Source organism: Ceratotherium simum, chromosome 16 (genome assembly GCF_057802395.1).
Source record: "Ceratotherium simum simum isolate JZ-2026a chromosome 16, ASM5780239v1, whole genome shotgun sequence".
In the NCBI taxonomy this organism is placed as follows: Eukaryota; Metazoa; Chordata; class Mammalia; order Perissodactyla; family Rhinocerotidae; genus Ceratotherium; species Ceratotherium simum.
Window position 1 is genome coordinate 46,087,948 of NC_141915.1, and position 21,561 is coordinate 46,109,508.

The 21,561-nt window shown below is 41.5% G+C and overlaps 1 protein-coding gene across 3 annotated transcripts in view; it reads right to left on the bottom strand.

Moving 5' to 3' along the window:
- The window catches only part of MARCHF10 (membrane associated ring-CH-type finger 10), a 180,580-nt gene extending 163,522 nt beyond the window's left edge, over positions 1-17,058 (bottom strand). For 2 of the 3 annotated variants that reach the window (XM_087441362.1, XM_087441365.1), the window contains exon 1: positions 16,810-17,058. The gene's annotated coding sequence lies outside the window, so the exon portion shown is untranslated. The remainder of the gene's footprint in view (positions 1-16,809) is intronic. The other variant, XM_087441367.1, reaches the window with a different exon arrangement.
- Between the last annotated feature and the right edge of the window lie 4,503 nt (positions 17,059-21,561).

A 21,561-nucleotide genomic window follows, 5' to 3' on the forward strand; every position in this document is an offset into this window, starting at 1 on the left:
TGCCGTTAAAAACAGTCATATTGCTTGACCTGTCCCTCTGATGATAACCTTTTATGATGGTTCTGTTTCCTTAGATCTGCCTTTTGGGATTGCCTTTGGGCCATTTCTGAAGTGGTAGGTTTCTGGGCCTCTCTAGGGAATTGTCCCATTATCTGTGGGAGCACAGGAAGGAATTTTACAGTAATTCTGCTACAGTGAAACATTTGCCTTGAGGCTGGAATCAAAAATAGCAGCTGGAAGGACATTTGGAAAAGGGGGTGGAGGGGGTTGTGGGAGTGCAAGAGAGGTGGAGAGGGAGAGCTTTTCACATTTGGACAAAAACACTAGCTACAAGGCAAAACTGAGACAGGGCTGGCATCTTCTCCCCTTGAAACTAGCCCAAACTCAATTCTCCTCGGGCTTGGCTCTCAAAGCCAGTGATTTTAATGCCGCGAGTGCTGGCTGGGGTCAGTGCACTGCTCTCAGCAATGAACAGTGAGCACCAAGATTCCTGGATGTTGACCAGCAGCACTGGCCTCTCTCCCATCACACCAAGAGGCACAGAAAGACTGCTGCTCCTCCCACAGCAAGTTAGCATCCAAAATGTACACCAGGTTCCTGGAGTCACTAGAAACTGAATGACTAATTTCAGCCCTCTGAAGACTTGGGGAAGAGATGCTCCACTTGACCAATAAGTGTCATTGCATAAACAGACACAAATTATAGAAGGTTTGGGCAAGAGCTTAAGAGAAATAAACAAAAGAATGTAAACTAGGAATAGAAACATCTACATAATCATGATATAAGAGATGGTGGCAGCTGGTGTGCAAAGACGGCCCCCAATGAACCATGCCTCTCAGTACTTGTATTTATGCCCTTGTGAAATTTTCTCCCTTGAGTCTGGGCTACCTTGTGACTTACTTGTGACTATTAGAATGTCTTAAATGACACTGTGTGACTTGTGAAGCTAGGTCACAAGAAGCCTGGCAGCTTCCGCCAGAGTCTCCTAGACACAGTGAGACACTCCCTTGGCACCTCCCTCTCAGACACAGCCACCAAACTGTGGAAAGCAGAAGCCACATGGAGAGTCCTTGTGTAGGCGCTCTAGTTGCTAGCCCAGCTGTGCTCTCCATTGATAGCCAGCATCAACTGTTACTTCAGGTGACTCCAGCCCCAGCTGCCATTTGACTGCAACCACATATGAGCTATCCCAAGAAAAACTGCCCAACTGAGACCACTGAATACACAGAACATGAGAGAAAATATTAAGTTTTTTTTTTTTTAATAATTTTATTTATTTATTTTTTCCCCCAAAGCCCCAGTAGATAGTTGTATGTCATAGCTGCACATCCTTCTAGTTGCTGTATGTGGAATGCGGCCTCAGCATGGCCGGAAAAGTGGTGCCTCGGTGTGTGCCCGGGATCCGAACGCGGGCCGCCAGTAGCGGAGCACACGCACTTAACCACTAAGCCACGGGGCCGGCCCTTAAATTGCTTTAAGCCACTAAATTTAGTGGTTTGTAATCCAGCAACAGGTAACCAGAATAGAAATTGTATATTTACACACATGGACATATACACTTATGGATGAATCTATCAGTTGATGGGATTAGTTGAATGGCTTTTTATTTACTCATTCATTTGCTCAACAAATTGAGCATACATTTGCCAGGCACTGTGCTAGTCTCTGGGAGAACAGCGGTGAACAAATTAATTATAGTCCCTGCCTCCAAGGAGCTTATAGTCTAGTAGGGGGAGATGACAATAAACAAACTCATAAATTGAAAAATTATAAACTATGTCAAGTTTTATGATAAAAAAAAGAACATGGTACCATGCCAGAATAAGAGAGGGAGACCCAACCTATCCTGGGTGATCAGGAAATGTCCCTCTGAGCAGGTGATTTTTAAGTGGATATCTGAACTATGAGAAGGAGCCAGCCATGTTAGGGGTGGGGCGTAAGAAGAGCTTTCTAGAATAAGGAAACAATAAAGACCCTAAAGTGGGAAGGAGCTTGGAGTATTGGAAGAACTGGGAGAAAGTCAGCGTGTTTGGGCTGGAGGAATCTAGGGGAGACAGGCCAGAGAGGGATACCTGGGTCACAGTGGGCAGGCATGTAGGTCATGGTGAAGAGTTTGGATTTTCTACTAAACGCAATGGGAAACCTTTAAAGGCTTTTAAAGAGAGGAGTGACAAGATCCAATTTACATTTTAAAAAGGTCACTCAGGCAGCCTGGTGGAAAATGGGTTGGAAGGGGGAAAGAGAGGAATAAGGGAGGCTGTCACCCGGGTGAGATGATGGAGGCCTATGACACTCCAGTCAAAGCACTAAGAGGTACCACCTGGCACCTGCTTCCTGCTGTGTCATTGGGGCCACTGCTCCTTGAATAGCCCCAGCAGCATTTGTTCTAAGGCAGGTGCTGTATTGAGTATACTTCTGATTGATGACAAATGCCACAGGCCCATAAATTCACATCCAGAGAATCTCTCAATTGTTTCAGCAGTGTAAACACTACTCTTTTCTGGCTTGATAGATGAACAACGCTTACAGCTAACCCACCCCAGTGAGGGTATGTGTCAAGGAGTGCTCAACAAGCCTGCTCCCTTCACCCACCTCTCTCCAGCACACTGTTTCAGGAACATCACCACCCTCCACTCCCGTCCCTGAGCCAGCAGCAAATTCTGCATCTTGGGACACTTGATGTCTGAAGTGCCAATCCATCTGGTTGACCAGATTTACTGCCTGGATGATGCTGTCTTTCCTGACCAAGTTGGCTATTGTTAACAGCAGATACTGGGTCCTTGTGCTGTTGTTAAATTAGTTGTGAATAAAAGGGAACCAGAGTAACTAAAGCCTGCAGTCCCTATAGTCTAGAGAAAACCTGTCAATAGTAATTATTCCCCAGGATTGTCATTACAAAGGTATTTAGCTCTGCATGTTCAGCTTGCCTCTGACTTTCTCAGAATTTATAGATCGTACTTTCATAGAAGATGCCAACCACATTTCTGACAAAGAAATATCTGCATATACATAGCCAAGTGTGTGTGGCAGGCGCTGAACTGAACCTTCTAGAGAATAGATCCTGTCACTTATTCCTGACCCTCCTCTCAAATCTGCTTCTTTCAGGTCTCCCACCCCCCTACCCCCCCAGCACCATCTACCTACTGCCTGCCATAAGTCTGGGAGTCAGCCTTGACCGTCCCCCTCCCTCTTTCTCCCTACTACCACTCACTGAATCTCTCTCCAAACCATTCGCTTTTCTCCCTCTACCTGCTACTACCCTAGTTCAGGATGCCTACAGCAGCAACCTGTCTAGTCTCTGCATCCAGACTCCTCCTATCTACTTTTTGCAGCCTTGTTCTTAACTCCAGCAGCCATACTGATCTATCAGTCTCTCAAGTATGCTTTCTCTCAACTCTGGGCCTTCCGGTATATGAAGGAATCGGCAAACTAGGATCTGCAAGACTGCTGCCTGTTTTGTAAATAAGGTTCTACTGGAACACATCCACACCCATTCATTTATGTATTGTCTACAATACATACAACAATACGACACACAACACTCAACAGCAGAGCTGAGTAGTTGCAACAGAGACTGCATGGCCTGCAAAGCCTCAAATATTTACTATCTGGCCCTTTATAGAAAAACTTTGCTGCCCCTGCCGTGTGCTGTTCTTTCTGCCTGCACTTGTTCATCTCCTCTTCTTATGTCCTTTCTCCACTTCCACCCCTTCCCTTGGTTAACAGTTACTTATCCTTCAGCTCTTAGCCTAGAAATAACTTCCTCCAGGAATCCTCCCTGACCAACACCCCATCCCCTATGTTTCCATAGCACTCTATTGTTGTATCACAACAATAACTACAATGACCTAACTTACTTGTATCCCCTACTAGATTGTAAGTTCCTTGAGGACAGAGACTGGTCTATCTCAAAAGCCTGCTTCTCCATTTGTGGGCCCTGGGGCACGAGTATAAAGAAAGTCCCACGTACCATTTGTTTAAATATTTAAGCATTATAAACCACATTATAAATTACAAGTTAACAGTTAAATAAAATACCTTTATACTCTTACCTTGACAAGTATTCCTTTGTATGTGGTGAAAAATACATGTAAAGCTATGATTTTGGTGTGATTAAAAGTTGGCAAAATATTAAAGACAATTTAATTATTATTGTGAATGTATGAGTGTTCTGCTAATAGACCAATGATGTTTAGAGAAGTAATGAAAATGACACACAATTTAAGAACTATTGTATATTTATTTTATAAAATTTATTTTTCTTGTCTTCATTTCGGCAAAACCACTAATTATGTTATTATAATCTAGACTTTCACATAATGTATGTTCAATTGCTCATAATACTCTAAAGGATTAAAAATAAAATTGTATTAAAGTACACAAAATTTGGATTATTTTCATCAAAAAAGTAAATTAAAGTAAAAATAAGAAAGCAAAACATGAATATTTTATGTTTTTTTCTTCTAAATTATTCAAAACTATTAAGGCAAAATAAAAAGTATAATTAAATGTTAATTTAAAATCAAAATTATTTAGAGCTAAATTTTAAATTTAACTTTGTGAACATTTAATGAAGCCTTATTAAATATATACATAAAAAGATTCCAATTCTAGTGTGCAATGTCTATGGGTTGACGATGTAAAGAATTGGTATCATTCTTCATGTTATATATAGACCCACATATGCAGGTATTATGTGAATTGTTTAATATAGTTATTATCATACCATTTCATAAGTACCCTCAGAACTACAAAATGAAAGATTAAGAGAAGCAAGAAAATGGATCATCAGCCCCACCGGGAAATCATACTGCATTTTGCAACGATCTATTGCATTCACCCTGAAAGGAATGATTTGACAACTTACTTGCCTTTTCTCTTCCCTAAGCCCTTCCACTGCTCAAATCCTGCCTGCATGCCAAAGAAGCATCTTCCTCCAACATTAGCAGTGGCACAACCCACAAACCTTTGTGGCATTCTGACACAGTCATCTTTAGTTTCGGGGACATACTGCCAGGGACGTAGGGAAGCATTTTCTTGGGGCCTAAATGGTGTGAACTGCAAGAGTAGTTGTTTAGAGTTAATGGGTCATGCTGTGCCAGTGCTGGGCATGGGGGCCCAAGTGACAGGTGCACCATGTGTTTTTTCATTTATTTGTGTATTTGTAGTATGCATAGCCCTCTAAAGTGAGGGTCCCATGGTAGGGGCCCTTTTTGCTGAAGTGTGAGGGCAATACGGCTCTCCTGTCCATTGTTGCATCCCTGCTTCTTACCAAAGAGTCTGGCACATAGTAGGTGCTCTGTAAATGCCGGCTTGGGTACACTGTGAAGAATGTTGATTCTTTTGGACCAATGAGGCACTAACACATAAATGACTGGTCTCTGGCCTAACCACCATTAGAAGACAGCCATCTACTAAAGCAGGGGGCAAACCTTTTCTGTAAAAGGCTAGATAGTAAACAGTTTGGGCTTTGTGGGCTACATGGTCTCTGTTGCAAATATTCAACTCTGCTGTTGTAGTGCAAAAGGAGCCATAGACAGTAAACAAACAGTGAGTGTGACTGTGCTCCAATAAAACTTTATAAAAATAGGGGGTAAGCCAGATTTGGCCCCTGAGTGGTAGTTTACCAACCTCCGTACTACAGCACAGGAGGACAGGGACAATGCTGATGGAGAGGAGGTGGCCGAGTTGATAAATATTTAGGTGAGATTATCAGAAGCTGGTGACTACTAGGGGCACAACCACCCCACTCTGATCCCCTTAATTATTCTGGCATGCCAGTGGAAGCCGTGGCTTAGCGGTTAAGTGCTGGAGCTCTGCTATTGGCAGCCCAGGTTCGGATCCCGGGCGCACACCAACGCACCACTTCTCCGGCCATGCTGAGGCCCCGTCCCACATACAGCAACTAGAAGGATGTGCAGCTATGACATACAACTATCTACTGGGGCTTTGGGGAAAAACAAAGGAGGAGGATTGGCAATAGATGTTAGCTCAGAGCTGGTCTTCCTCAGCAAAAAGAGGAGGATTAGCACGGATGTTAGCTCAGGGCTGATCTTCCTCACAAAACAAAACAAAAAAAAAAAAAAAAGGAAAAGAAAAGAAAAAAAAAGAATCCCCCAGGGAGTTTATAAAAAATATTACTGCCTGGCCTCTATCCCAGGTGTATTATTCTGCTTGGGCTGCCATAACAAAATACCACAGACGGGGTGGCTTAAACAACAAATTTGTTTTCTTATAGTTCCAGAGGATGGAAGTCCAAGATCCAGATGCCGTCAGGGTTGGTTTCTGGTGTGGCCTCTCTCCTTGGTTTGCAAATGGCCACCTTCTTGCTGTGTCCTCACATGGCCTCTTCTCTGTGCATGCAGAGTGAGGAGAGGGAGCTCTGGTGTTTCTCTTCTTATAAAGACCCCAGTCCTATCAGATTAGGGCCCCACCCTTGTGACCTTTTAACTTTATCTCCTTAAAGGCCTTATCTCCAAATACAGTCATATTAGGGCTAAGGGCTTCAACATATGAATTAGGGGAGAATAAAATTTTGTCCTGTAATATTGTGATTTATAATAAGAAATATATATTTGGTCTCCGTCCACTGTTCCTGTCAGAGAGCTCCTAAAACCCTCGTAATTTCCTATTAAGAGCCATAGGGGCATCTTTTGTTATAATATTTAGTTTTATCCTCAGTTCCTGAAATAGCTTCAGAGCACAAAGGTGAAATGAGTGTCTTTTGTTATTCATAACAAGCCCCTTTCAACCACACTGAGTTTATGTTAATGAGGTGACTTTTGGAAAGCCCCTAAGGATGGGGGTGGGTTGCCAGGGGAACCAACGAAGATTAGAGGGTTGGAACTTTCAGTCCACATCCCCCCCACCCCTGGGGAGGAGAAAGGGGCTGAAGATCGAGTTCAGTCACCAATGGCCTATGATTTAATCAATTGTGCCTGTGTAATGAGACCTCCATAAAAACCTGAAAGGACAGGGTTCAGAGAGCTTCCGGGTCAGTGAACAAGAAGGCATCACGTGCCAGGAGGGTGGTGTACCCCAAACCCCACTGGCACATCAGCTCCTGTGCTTATGACCTTTCTGGATGTCGCCCTATGTAGCTCTTCATCTGGCTGTTCATTTGTATCCTTTAATGTCCTTTGTAATAAACTGGTAATCTGGTAAGTAAACTGGTTTCCCTAGTTCTGGGAGCCACTCTAGTAAATTAATTGAACCCAAGGAGGAGGTCATGGGAACCTCTAATTTACAACTGGTCTGTCAGAAGCACAAGTAACAACCTGGACTTGCTATTGGTGTCTATAGGGGAAGGAGATGTGTTTGGCTTAGTTGTGCTGATTTTGAGATGCCTATGAGATAGTCATATGTTATTATCAAAAATAAGTCTGGAATTGAGATGAGAGGTCTTAGCTAGAAATAAAGATTTTAGTCTTTATCAGCAAAAAGTTGGAGTTACGTGCATGGGAGTGAATGAGTGGGAAAAGAGGGTCAGAAATAGAAACCTGGAGAGTTCTAACACTTGAGAGGGGTTGAGAAAGAGTTTCCAGTGACCAAGACTAGCAAGGACTCATTTGAGTCAGTTGGAAAACTAGAGGAGGGATAATGGAGAAGTCGTCAGTTATAAAATGTAACCAAGAAACTAAGTTTAAAAAAAAAAAAAACCTCAAGCATCTCCTGGATTTGACAATTAGCAGGCATTGGCACACTTCGTGAGATACGGTGGGGCCTGAGGATACCCTCGGTTTGTCTCTGCTCTGAGCCCTGGGGATGCTGACCTGCATGGGCAGCATCAGCAGATTCCTTGGCTTCAGGCTGGGCTTGGCCAATGGAGAATTCCCAGCAGGAAATCAGAGGGAGGGAGGAGTGAAAGGTTGAGGTATCTCTTCTCTTTGGCTCCCTTGAGGTGGTTCACCATGGGCTGCTGCATTCCTTGATGAAGGCCACCACTCCTGGTGGGTGGCCCTCTCCACACAGTACTCTCTCAGGCCCTGCTCCTGTAAAGTCTCCTTTCCCTTTCCCTGCAGGCATAGGGTAGTGACAGCTTCCTGCTGTTACCAGCCCCTGCCGGGCTGCACTATTCTTTTGGCTTCCCTGTAGCCTGTCAGCATCTCTGTAAATAGTTCCTATATTAAACTCTCCTCAAATTACCCAATTTGAGAGCACCCTTTGTTTCCTGCTGGGATCCTGACTGATGCAGGATGCAATCCAGACCGCAGTGGGTTGAGGAATGGGGGGGGAGATTAGGAAATTGAAATTATTATTTTGAAAAGTACCATAGAAAAGTACAGAAAATATAAAACTGTATCTACTACGAGAATGAAAAAGAGATTTTATCATTTTGCTTCACATTTTTAAAAAAAGAAGTAGAATAATAAAGATGAAGTTTCTTTTGTTTTCTATCCCAATCCCTATCTCCTCTAACTCTTAACAGAGGCCACTGCTCTCATGAGTTAGGTATGAACACTTCTAGCCCTTTTTTTTTTTTACTTTCTTATTAGTATGTGTGTTTTAGAATTTACCTAAATGCTGCCATACTGTATATATCATTCAGCAGCTCCTTTTCTCAAAAATACATTTTTGGGGACTATCCTTGTTGACATTTATAGAGCTAGGCCATCTGTTTTAACTGTTGCATAGTATTTCTGAAGCTGGGTACCTGAGGGTTACTGTAGATATTCAGTAAGTTTTTTTGCTTAACCTGAGGAGTGACTCAGGGGTCGAGAAGTTTTGTGAGCTTCTTTTGCAAAAGAAAGTGAATGCCTTCAGGGAGGTTGTGATCACCAGATGACCAGGGGGAGCTGCCATTGATGCCCAGAAGTCAGATTGCCTAAGGGCTTCTGTGGAGTGAAAGATTACCCCTCTGTTTCTCTGTAATTCTTCCTGCCAAGCCCCTTAGTTCTATAAAACCCCCCTGCTTTCTTCTTTTGTTAAGGTGGATTTGAGAGAACCCATGCTCCCACTTTCTTGTTTTGGCCAGTTTGAATAAATCTTTCTTCATCTCCCATCACCAATGTCTCAGTGATTGGTTTACTGTGCATCAGGCACGCAAACTTGAGATTAAGAGGTTCAGTAGCATTTCATTTTTTATATCAATTTATTTATTCCCCTATTAATGGAAATTTTTATGATTCAGTTTTTCTACTACTATAAACTATACTATAATGAACATCTTTGTACTTTTCTCCTGATGTATGAGTGTTTGCCCAGGATATATACACAGAAGGGGAATTGCTAACTGTAGGGTTTGTGCACTTTTACCTATATTAGACATTACCAATTGACACCTTCCCCAACCCCCTGCAAGTAGTTCTACAAAATCCTGTAAGCAGTGGGTGTAAGTTTTGTTTCTTCATTTCATGATCAACATTTTATGTTGTCCGAGTTTGTGATTTTTTAAAATCTGATGATTGTAAAATCAGTACACAGAAAACAGTAGACAATTGTTGCTATTAAACATAAATATGTTTTTAGAGTAGATAATACATGCACATGGTATAAAATTCAGAAGGTACAAGAGCATATACAGTGAAAGTAAGTCTTGCCCCAACCCCTGTCCCTTAGCCACCTAGCTCTCTGCCTTGTTATGTTTCTTGTGTGTTCTTCAGATACATTCTATGCAGTTACATGTATGCAATAAAACATTAAAATAATTCATTATATCTCACTTATTTTGTCTCAGATTCTATACAGCTTTATAGACTCAACGTTAATTGTTTTTATTTTTATTGTATTTTTTTGTGAGGAAGATTGGCCCAGAGCTAACATCTGCCAATCCTCTTTTTTTTTTTTTTTTTTTTTTTGCTGAGGAAGACTGGCTCTGGGCTAACTTCCATGCCCATCTTCCTCTACTTTATATGGGATGCCACCACAGCATGACTTGACAAGCGGTGTGTCGGTGTGCACCCAGGATCCGAACCAGCGAACCCTGTTTCTTCAGATCCCGCAAGCATAGGTTTGGGTGATAACTTAAAGATCTCGCAATTCCCAGAGTCAAGGACCCATCCTAACTGCTCTGAGGCCTTAGGGAACCTCTATATCAAGTTCTATTCTCCTAGGGTTTCCAATGGAGCTTGTGGACTAGGTCCTATTATCTGTCATGGTGCAGTTAGGAAAAGGCAGCACTCCAGGTATTTCAAACAGGAAGGGGATTAACACAGGGAATTAGAGGCTTTCACAACTCTGGGAAAGCTGCAGGAGGGACATTGGTTAGGATCTCTTTCAGGAAATCTTTAAATGCAGGGATCACATGGGAGCCACGGCCATTGATCTCAGCTGCCTGTAGAACCAATGGGAAGATTCTCAGAACCCCCAAAAGCTGTAGGCAAAATCCCACCTCAGCCATCCCATCTGTTGCTGCCCATACTTCTGCCCATATCTCCCAAATACAATGGCTTCTCCTTCTCTTCCCCTACCAGATCTATGCAAGGGCCTCTCATGAGTAGAGTCTAAGCAGAACATGTTCTCCTGTGCAGAAAGAGGAGTACCCAGAAAAGCAGATATGATACAGAGTATTCACAAATGCTACCTGGTAGGGTTCCCAATAAACCCCCCTCCCTCTATACATAGGTGATTTATTACCTAACTTTGTAATATTACATTCTGTCCCTATTAGAGGCAGACACCATGAGAATTGGTGTGATAGCTTTAAGTTATGTCATAGATTTTATATAGGTCAACAATAATTAAGTCCCTATTTTACCGTCCAAATCACCCAGTAGGGGAGAAAGACTTTGGGAAGAGTAACAGAAAAGGAAAGACCCACTCCTGTTCTCAAGAAAAACAAGCATCATTCATTCAAAAAACTTTGAGAACCTACCATGTGTTCACACCAGAAACCCTAGGAAAGCAGAACTTGATGTGGACTCATACATATGCAATCAAGGGATAAAAATCTGCATAGGAATGATAAAGACAAAATTCAAGATAGAGATTACTTATGGGGAGGGTGGGGACACAGGCAGTTACAATTGTGCAGGTCATATTTTAAACTGGATGGAATATACACATTTGTATATTTCATTTTTACTTCCATTTTTTCCTCTGGCTGAAATATTTCATAATAAAACTTTTTTTTTTTCCCCAAAGAAAACTAGGCAGGGTGTCTGTCCTTGGGGAGCTTACATTTTAATTGGGGCGGTCACAGACAGACAGACGCACACACACAAGTGAAATGGACTAAGAATGTCAAAAATTGATGTGGGGCTGAACTGCTCTCTTGGGTAGAAGAGCTTCCTGAGAACCCATCTCTGTGGAGTTAATCAACTAGACCAAGAAGAGAAATTATATACGTATTCTGCGACAAAGGAAAATTTAGTGTTGGTATAAACTTTCGGGGGTTTTTTTGTTTGTTTTTTGTGAGGAAGATCGGCCCTAAGCTAACTTCCATTGCCAGTCTTCCTCTTTTTGCTGAGGAAGAATAGCCCTGAACTAACATCTGTGCCCATCTCCCTCTATTTTCTATATGGGACGCCACCGCAGCATGGCTGGATGAGTGGTGCATAGCTGTGCACCCAGGATCTGAACCTGTGAACCCTGGGCTGCCGAAGCAGAGCGCGTGACCTTAACCACTACACCCCCAGGCCAGCCCCTAAACTTTTCTTTTTAATCAAGGTGATCATTAAAATCTTTCTTGCTTTGGGAAGGACGACAGAATAAAGCTAAAGCCCCACCTCATGCCGACGTTCTATGATTCTACATCCAACAAGAACAGTCTATAGACCAAAAACGTAAGTGTGAAGGGACACAAGGTAAAGTGGGGAGCAGCAAGAGGTGGAAGACAGGTGAGTTTTGAAGCAGGCTTTGGTGGACAGGAAGCTAGAAATGAGATGTAGAGTTTAGCACAGCAAAAAGGGGGAAAAAAGGAGAGAAACAAGAAGGCAAGCATTCAAAATTCACTTACACTTAAGAATATATATTAGGTGCCATAGAAAGTTAAAAAATAAGACATGTTCCCTGGCCTCGAGAAACTTAAAGCAGCATTTGCCCAAAGACCTGGACTGTCTAGAATGATGCTAGGTGTGCCATGTGCTTTACAAGGATGGTTTCATTTAATTCACACACTAACCCCATGAGGTAAGCACTTCTCAGCTCATATTTCAGGTGAGGAAAACTGAGGCACAGAGCAGTTCCAAAACTCGCTCTCCTCCAGCAAGAAGTGGAGCCAGGAGTTTATGTCAGCACCATTCTTTTTTTTTATTTAAAGATTTTATTTATTCATTCATTTTTTTCCCCCCAAAGCCCCAGTAGATAGTTGCATGTCATAGGTTCACATCCTTCTAGTTGCTGTACGTGGGACTCGGCCTCGCGTTGGACGGAGAAGTGGTGCCTCGGGGCGCGCCCGGGATCCGAACCCGGGCCGCCAGCATCAGAGCACGCGCACTTAACCGCTAAGCCACGGAGCCGGCCCTGTCAGCACCATTCTTAACTGACGATGTCTCCTGGAAAAATTTGTCTCTAGAAGGTAGAAGCATAACTCGCTCATTCCTCAGCCCCCTCCCCAAGTCCCACAGATATATTTTCTGACCCTGTACTACTTTTAAAGATTATTTATTTTTTTCCCCCCAAAGCCCCAGTAGATAGTTGTATGTCATAGCTGCACATCCTTCTAGTTGATGTATGTGGGACGCGGCCTCAGCATGGCCGGAGAAGCGGTACGAAGGTGCGCGCCCAGGATCCGAACCCGGGTCCCCAGCAGCGGAGCGCGCGCACTTAACCGCTAAGCCACAGGGCCGGCACTAACCCTGTACTAATTTTAAGATCCCATTTCCTTCTTTTCCTACCCTCCCTAATCCCCTTTTCTCCATGCTTATCTTCTCTTTCTGTACTGCTCCTCTCCCAAAGTCTGCAATACACATATACCAGATAGTAAGCTATGCTTTTAGTTTTCCAAATTGTCTTCTTTCTTTGGGTCTATGTTTGGAGGAGATGGAATAGGTGACCCCTAAAGATCCTCCTCAGACTGTAATTTTCCCCCGTGTCCTGTGTCATTCTCATCAGCTTACAAACATGGTTTACTACTCCATCTTTAAAAAAAAAAATTGTAACTATTTTTTAAAAACGTATTCTTAATGCCACATGATCCTGCAACCCTATTTTTCTATTCCCCATTTACAGCATTGTCTTATAAAAAGTTGTTTGCAGCCACTGTCTTCATTTCTCACCTCTCATTCTCTTTAATCCACTTCACTGGCTCTTGTCCTACTCTCTATGCTGATATCTCCCAAATTTATATTTCCAGCCCCAACCTTCCTTCTTCTTTTTTTTTTTTTTGTGAGGAAGATCAGCCCTGAGCTAACATCCATGCCAATCCTCCTCTTTTTGCTGAGGAAGACTGGTCCTGGGCTAACATCTGTGCCCATCTTCCTCCACTTTATAGGGGATGCCGCCACAGCATGGCCTGACAAGCAGTGCATCGGTGTACACCGGGGATCCAAACCTGGGCCACCAGCAGTGGAGCGCGTGCACTTAACTGCTATGCCACGGGGCCGGCCCCCGCAACCTTCCTTCTTAACCAACTGTCTACTTCACATATAATTTGGATGTTTATTTTCCAAATTAACATACCCCAAGGCAAACTGTTGTTTCTCCAGCCTGATCTACTCCTCTCCCAGCTTTCCTTATCTGGCAAATACCTCCAACAGGATCCCAAGCCAGGGGTCTGGAGACCATCCAGTTCCTCAGCCCCCACAATGAATCCACCGACAAGTGCTATTTACTTTACTCTACCTCCATAATATCCCAAATCTGTCTGCTTCTCTCCATCTTTATCCTCATCCACACCACCATCATCTCTTACCGGAGTTACTATTGTAGCCACTTTATATAATCTGTTCTCCATATGATAGCCAGAGTAACATTTTAAAATGCAAATCAGGAGCCAACCCTGTGGCCTAGTGGTTAAGTTCAGTGCGCTCCACTTCAGCGGCCTGAGTTTGGGCCCCAGGCACGGACCTACACCACTTGGTGGCAGCCATGTTGTGGCGGCAACCCACATACAAAATAGAGGAAGACTGGCACAGATGTTAGCTCAAGGTGAATCTTCCTCAGCAAAAAAATAAAATAAAAATAAATAAAATGCAAATCAGATAATACCACTCCCTGTTAAAACCCTTTGATGTCTTTCCATTTTGTTTAGCATAAAATCTGGGCTTCAAAGCTCTACATGATCAGGTTTCTGGGCCCCTTTCTGACCGGATCACCCCCTCTCCCACTCTCCAAGCCCTCAGCCATACTTGCTATCTTTCTGTTCCTTGAGCATGTTAAGTTTTGGAGCTTCTGTACTATTTGCTCCCTCTCCCTAGAATATGAATTCCCTTGATCTTCCATTGTTGGCTTCTTCCCAATATTTGAGTCTCAATTCAAATGTCACCTTCTCTGAGTGGCCTTTCCTTACCACCCAATTTAAAACATTCACTCATTTACTCTCTATCACCCTGTCCTGTTTTATTTTCATATTAGCACTTATTACTACCTGACATTCCATTGCTTTGGAATCATTATAGTCTTTGGATAAATTACAGTCTGAGGAGGATCTTTAGGGGTCACCTATTCCATCTCCTCCAAACATAGACCCAAAGAAGACAATTTGGAAAACTAAAAGCATAGCTTCCTATTTGTTCCATTTGGGTCTATCCACATTAGAATGCAAGTTCCTTGAGAACTAGAACCTTGTCTTGTGTTTTGCCATATGCCCAGCACCTAGAATGGTGCCTAGCACATAGTAGGCATTCAAATATTTGTTTAATAAATTAGTGAGAGATAAGATCCTTGAAATGTAGAAACATTATGACTCATAAACTTCTATATAACTTTTCCCAACTGCCTAATGACACTGCTACGTATCTTATGAGCTCTCAAAATATAATTCATGATGATGAAAGCATAGACAACAAGTTTACCTTTCAAATTCTGGAGAGACAAAGGGCAAGACAAGACCTTAATATATGCCTTCATTTTAATGAAAATTTCTGATGAAAATCCGTTGTGATAAATCTAACAGTTATACCAACTGCAATCCCCTGAATATGGGAACTTTTTCTAGGTTTGGGGTCCAAACCTCTGAACCAATAAATGATTGACAGGTCCCAAAGCAAAGCATTCTGCACCCCCTAGTCTGTCACCCTTGTTCTCCTTTCCCCTTCTACCCTACGAATTGCAGGAGCAATGAGTATTCAATTGTTTTGAGAATTCTTTTCTTCCTTCAAGAAACAGTGTCAATAATTCCATGCCCTGAAGAATTTGCCAGGGTTTCAGAGTCTATATTATGAAACACTTTTTAAAAGTGGGTTATAGGCACTTTTCTATCCACACTCTATAACTCTAATAGATTGTGTAATGCCTCATGAAGGGCCTGGATGCTCACCACCCACATCTCCAGTCTAAAACTAGGTTATGAGTAAAATGAAAACTCTGTAAAAAAAAAAAAAAAAAAAAAAAAAAATTCCTTCTGCTTCTCATAAAGTCCTCAGCTCAATTCATATCTCACAGGCATGGAAATCCAGATCGCGTAAAGAGGTCAAGAACCTACATAATTATCCAGCTAGTAATGAACAGTAACAGACACTCCCTTTGAAATTGTGGAAATTCTCGTTTCCACACTAAAGCCAAGAGAACACAGCCATGACGTCAGCAGGCAAGAATACTGAAAAGGTGCTTTCCTTATTTACCTGATAGCTCTTGCCCTGCTTCATCCTGAACAAAGCCAGCCTGCCACACCTAGAGTTCAGGGAATTTTAGGGTGGAGGACGGGTAGGATGGAATGGAGAGTCTTTATCTAGTCGAATTATGCATAGTCTGGGAAAGTGCCCAAGTGAAAACAATTGAATACCAAATAATTTTCCCACAAGGCTGGCAAAGTTCTCCATAGACTGTTGAGCTTCAACCATTCTGTGAACTCTATGAAGACATCTTTAAGGCCCTACTTTTTTTCACCCGCTGGAAATGTCTTCACTCCAAAAGCTTAGCCTGGGAAGATATCGTTATCTTCAAACCACAACAACAAAGCCTCTAGTCCCCCCCATAGTGAAATTCCTGTGCTCCACCCTAATTGAGTTTAGGAAACTGATAAGACAGCTGTGAAAATAGAGTGTAAAACATTCTCTCCCATTCAAATCAGCTGGCAGTTTGTACTTTTCAAAAAGGGGCCAGGAGGTTATTTTCCATTTTTTTAAATGGTTATGAACCAAAACAAAACTAAGCAACCACACTTATATTGCAAAGTGAATTTGTCTACCCATTAGCTCATATGTAGCTCCTATGTATGTATGTATTCATTAAAACTTTGTATTATCAATATTTTAAAATAACCACAAAAGTAGAATACAATGAACCCCACGTACTCAATACCCAGCTTCAATAGTTATCCACATAAATCCATTCCATTTTAATGTTCTTACAATAAAACACAAAATTTTGCTGTGAGACTATGCCCATGAGTCTTATAGGCTATAACATTTCATTTGTTATGATACATTATAACTTCCTTATAGTTTTTGGGCAAAAGAGGAAAACTTCACAAATCCTGACTAATTGGCTACCACTCTGTCCAAACTATTGAAAAAGTTGCATTATACAGTTTTTTAAAAGGCTGTTTTATCACTTCCAAGGTAAAAAGTATCATAAAAGCATTGCCAAGGAGAGGTCCTATCAGTTTTGCTTTAATGAACACACATACAAATGGTAACTGTAAAATTATTAACTTTGCATGCAAATAGGTGCTTCTAAAGTAATGAAAGATGTATTAATCAGCTCAGGCTGCCATAACAAAACAACCACAGACTGGGTGGCTTAAACAACAAAAATTAATTTTCTCACATTTCTGGAGGATGGAAGGCTGAGATCAGGGTGCCAGCATGGTCAGGTTCTGGAGCATTCTCTTGCTGGCTAGCAGACAACCACCTCTTGCTGTCTCATCAGAGAGAGAGAGCAAGCAAGCACTCTGGTCTCTTCTTATAAGAGCACTAATCCCATCATGAGGGCCCCACCCTCATGACCTCATCTAAACCTAATTATCTCCCAAAGGCCCACCTCCAAATACCATCACATTGGAGGCTGGGGCTTCAACATACGAATTTTGGGAAAACACAATTCAGTCCATAATAAAAGACATGTTTTTTTCCTTCAGGTTTAACATCCTCTTTTCTTTACAAATTACAATTATGTAAACATTATTTATTTACCTAGCAAACCCTTTTTATTCATGGTGCAAATCCAAATTTTAGACCAGTTCATAACAAACATCACAAATTCTATATTAGATAAATTTTATTGAATAGGTTTTACAGCATATGAAATAATTATCCAGTCCGTACTTGCCAGACTGTAACTCTTTTCTTTGGGGATACATTTTCCCCTAAATAAACTGATAAGGGACAAGAAGTAATAATGGGTAGGTAGGCTTTCTGAGACTGCCCCTGGGCCTGAAGGCAGGGGCAGGGTGGGGAGAACATAGCTATTTTCACAACAAACAGGCTAGTTTAGGGTTTGCAGAGTTAATTATCAAAGCTTACCTAATAATACTCAAAATAAATACTAAGATCGTCTAAAAGTAACCTGGATTTAAACTTTGATTGTGTTTTTCTAAAGAGCAGTAATTTTTTATTAACTGAAATTAGGATGCTTACCAAGCAACCTGGAAAAAATCTAGGCCCTCAAAATTCCCCTTGAATTTTCAAGTGGGTAATTCATTATTTCGCTCTTGTCCCATGGATGCCCAGCTGTTGGTGGCTGAACTCTCCTGCTAAGGTGACCCTACTGAAGAAGTGAAGTCATGATTGCAGAGCGCTGTTGAGAGCTCACCTTGGGAAGAAAAAGGGCATCCATTCTCTTCATAAGGACTCTCTGACGTGAGATGAAAGTGCTTTGGGGACTCAGGGCCAAACCCTATGAACTAAGAGCGAGAAAAAAGGTACTTTGTGAAGGGGGTATTTGAGTTGCCAACACCCTGAGATATACCTTAAGAATGATCTATAACTGACCATAGAGACATTTTGTCTTGAAATTTTCCTGTAACTTGGAAGTAAATATTGAAAATCAGAATGCTTAGGTTGAGAAGTAGCAACAAATTAACTGGAATATAGCTTATTAATATATATCTTTATTATACTTAATAGACTGGATTATTGCTTGAGAGGCTAAGAGTGTGGGCTTGGGAGTTCAGGAAGTTCTGAAGTCAAATTCGGACTCCAGGGGCTGCTGGCCTGCTGGTGTAGCGGTTAAGTGCATGTGCTCTGCTGCGGCAGCAGGGGTTCGCAGGTTTGGATCCTGGGCGTGCACCGACGCACCACTTGTCAAGTTATGCTGTGGTGGTGCCCCATATAAAGTAGAGGAAGATAGGCACGGATGTTAGCCCAGGGCCAATCTTCCTCAGCAGAAAAAGAGGAGGATTGGCAGCAGATGTTAGCTCAGGGCTAATCTTCCACACAAACACACACAAAATAAGATTCAAATGCTGACTCCAACATTTAGTAGCTATGTGACCTCAGGCTAATTTCTAAGGCTTCTTATTTTTTTGTCTTTGTTTTTTAAGCCTGTAAAATAGAGATAATACTACCTACCTTCACTAAATGGTTGTAAGGAATAAATAAATTAATACATATGAATAGCTTGGTATAGTATCTGGTACAGAGTAAGAGCCAAATAAATGGTGACTACTATTATTAGCTTAGCATGATTGAACTTTAACAATTACAATTAACTTCACTTGCAAAATCTGAGTAAAAGATAGCTTTACTTATCTCAACAACCAGAAACACCTTCTCAAGTAGAGGGAAGTGGATTTTTAAAACCCGTCTCAGTGTTAGTTTGCATATCTTTGGGGTATTTTAAAAGGTGGTAAGCACTTTTTTTAGCACTTTATAGTATCCTTCTGGCTCAAAGGATTTGGTAGCTTATTTGCCACTTACATAAGAAGGTGTGTCTTCTTTTAAGTCTCACATTGCAGGAAATAGTGGGAATATTTACCAAGCACTTTTCAGAAATAAGAGGTAAGAAATTCAGTCAAGGTTCTGGGGATACATGTACAGTGCAACAACATAAATAGGTCTCAATATAATATACAATAGCACTAAAAATAATAGTTTACTTCCCCAGTGATATAGAAGTTGCCTGAATGGGCTTCTCTGACTATTGCAATCACAACGAAAAGACCAGCTTGAGCTGACTGTAGCCCTGGGGTGCATCCAATGAGATAGCCCAGTCGAGATATGCCTCTGTTTCTCATTTTTGGTGAGGAAAGCAGTGTTTGTCCTGGAGAGTGTGAAATTCATCCGCAGATTTCAAGGAGAAAGCTGGAGGTCGAAGATTAAGTGAGAAGACACGAAATCTTTCAGTAAAACGTTGTGAAGTGGTAATGGAAATAATGCTCTTGAGTCCTATTTCCCTTCAGTGAGGTGCTTGAGAATAGTTGATCTGATTAAGAGAGAGAAAAAAATATTCATGTGCCAGAAAATGAAAAGCATTAAGTCTTGCTTTGTGGTCTCCTTCCTCACTACAAACATTTTCTGCGTATTAAGAGTTATGAAGGGGTGGTGGAAAATTCTGTATTTACAAATAGTGTAAATCAAGTTTTACTAATTGAATTCTAAAACAGAGGGGCAATTAGAAAATTGTGGAGTAAAATACTTCGTGAGTGCGAAGCCTTGCCAGCTGCTGCAGTTGGTATCGTAATCTATCCCAGGGTAGAATTATGGTATACTGGTGCCAGGGGTGCTGTAGTTAATCTGGATTTGATAGAATACTGACAATCACGTGAGCTCAGTAGGGCCTGGGACTGTGTTACAGGTGATGTGTTCAGACTCTTTCTAAAGGCTTCACAATGTTTCTCAATCTTGAGTAATATAATGACCTCTTCTAAGGAGGAATGAAAATTTTCCCCCAATCTTTACATTTACTTAAATTATCTTTAGTATAATGTTATCTTAAAGTGTACAAAAATAAAACTAGGTGCAAACTCCTAATATTTATAGTTCTTATACACTAAAGTCCTTTTTCTTTTTCAGATTAAGTTTAAACAAAACTACGGAGCCAATGATATTTAAATTGACAATATTAATTTAATGAGATGGATGATGTTATTTTGCTGAAACTATATGACTGATTACAAAGCAAACATGGTACTGTTTGCCACAGGACAGGTTCTTTTGATTCTGGTGCATTTATAATGCAATTTTTCTTTATTCAAACTATTAGATTACCTTCATTAATACAGTGGTAATGCATCATTCACATACTAAGGCCAATTGTATTCTTTTCTCATTTGCGTGGGACAATTGGAGAGTGATAGGTTGTGCCAATTTTATCACAAACACAAAGCAAACATGAGCAAAATCATGAGGCAGTACTCAGTTATAAAGTGGTCATCTTATGCTTAATGAAAATGTTCTATATCTGCACTGTCCGGTATGGTAGCCCCTAGCCACATGTGGCTATTGAGCACTTAAAGGGGACTAGTGTGACCCAGGGACAACATTTTTAATTAATTTCCATTTAAATAGCCACATGTGGCTAGTGGCTACTGTGTTGGACAGTGCAAAATCCTAGTTCATGCACTTACTATGGTATTTTAGATTATCATTAAAATGAAATCACCAGCTGTGTGAGTAGGGCAATGTATTTAACCTCTCTTAACCTCATTGCCTTCATCCGTAAATTGGGGATAATGAGATATAATGCATTTAATCACTTAGCACAGTGCCCGGAACAGAAACAACACTCAAGCCCAAGGGATGTAAATGCGTGATTGGCCAGGAGGTGGATTTGCCCCTTTTCATAGTCTCCATCACTGCCCCCCCAAGGCACCCCTGAATGTGCTTCTTCTTTGAAATATACAATTGATATTTTCTCCATTTTATGTGAAGTGCCAATAAAGGCATCTTTAGACAACAATGCTATTTTTATTAATCTATACCAGGCAAAGTAAATAAAATTAAGTTAAAAACAGCCATGCAAATGTAACTTTGATTAGTCACCCGCCTTCCAATGTGATTGTCTCTCTGAGCCCCTCCTATGTTGAAATTCTGGAGCTGCCAGTGATCTTGAATAACTGTCATAGATGCATCAAATAGCCAAGGTGTTTAGACCTCATTTTTATTTCTCGGGAAAACAGGAAGCCTAAACTCCTTTCAGGTCGCGGTGGAATATTATGAAATGGGTTATGTCGCACTACTTACTGCCTCTGTTCTTGCTGCTGCAGGGGATGCTCTTCCATTCCCCAGGTCCAACTTACACCCCATTTGCACCTGGCAAACATTCAGCATCATTTTCCAGAATCTGCTCAAGCTTCACCTCATCTATAGAACCTTTCCTGATGCTTCCAGGTAAAACTTATCTCCACTATCCTTGCCCTCACCCTGTACTTGACACAGATTTCCAGCACAGAAACCATAAGTTTTCACATTTTTTCTTACCTTATGGACTGCGTTGTATCTCCCCAAAAAGATACGTTGAATTCCTGACTCCGAGAACCTCAGAATGTGACCTTATTTGGAAATAGGGTTGCTGCAGAGGTAATTAGTTAAGTGAAGATGAGGTCATACTGGAGTAGGGTGGGCCCTGAATCTATTATGA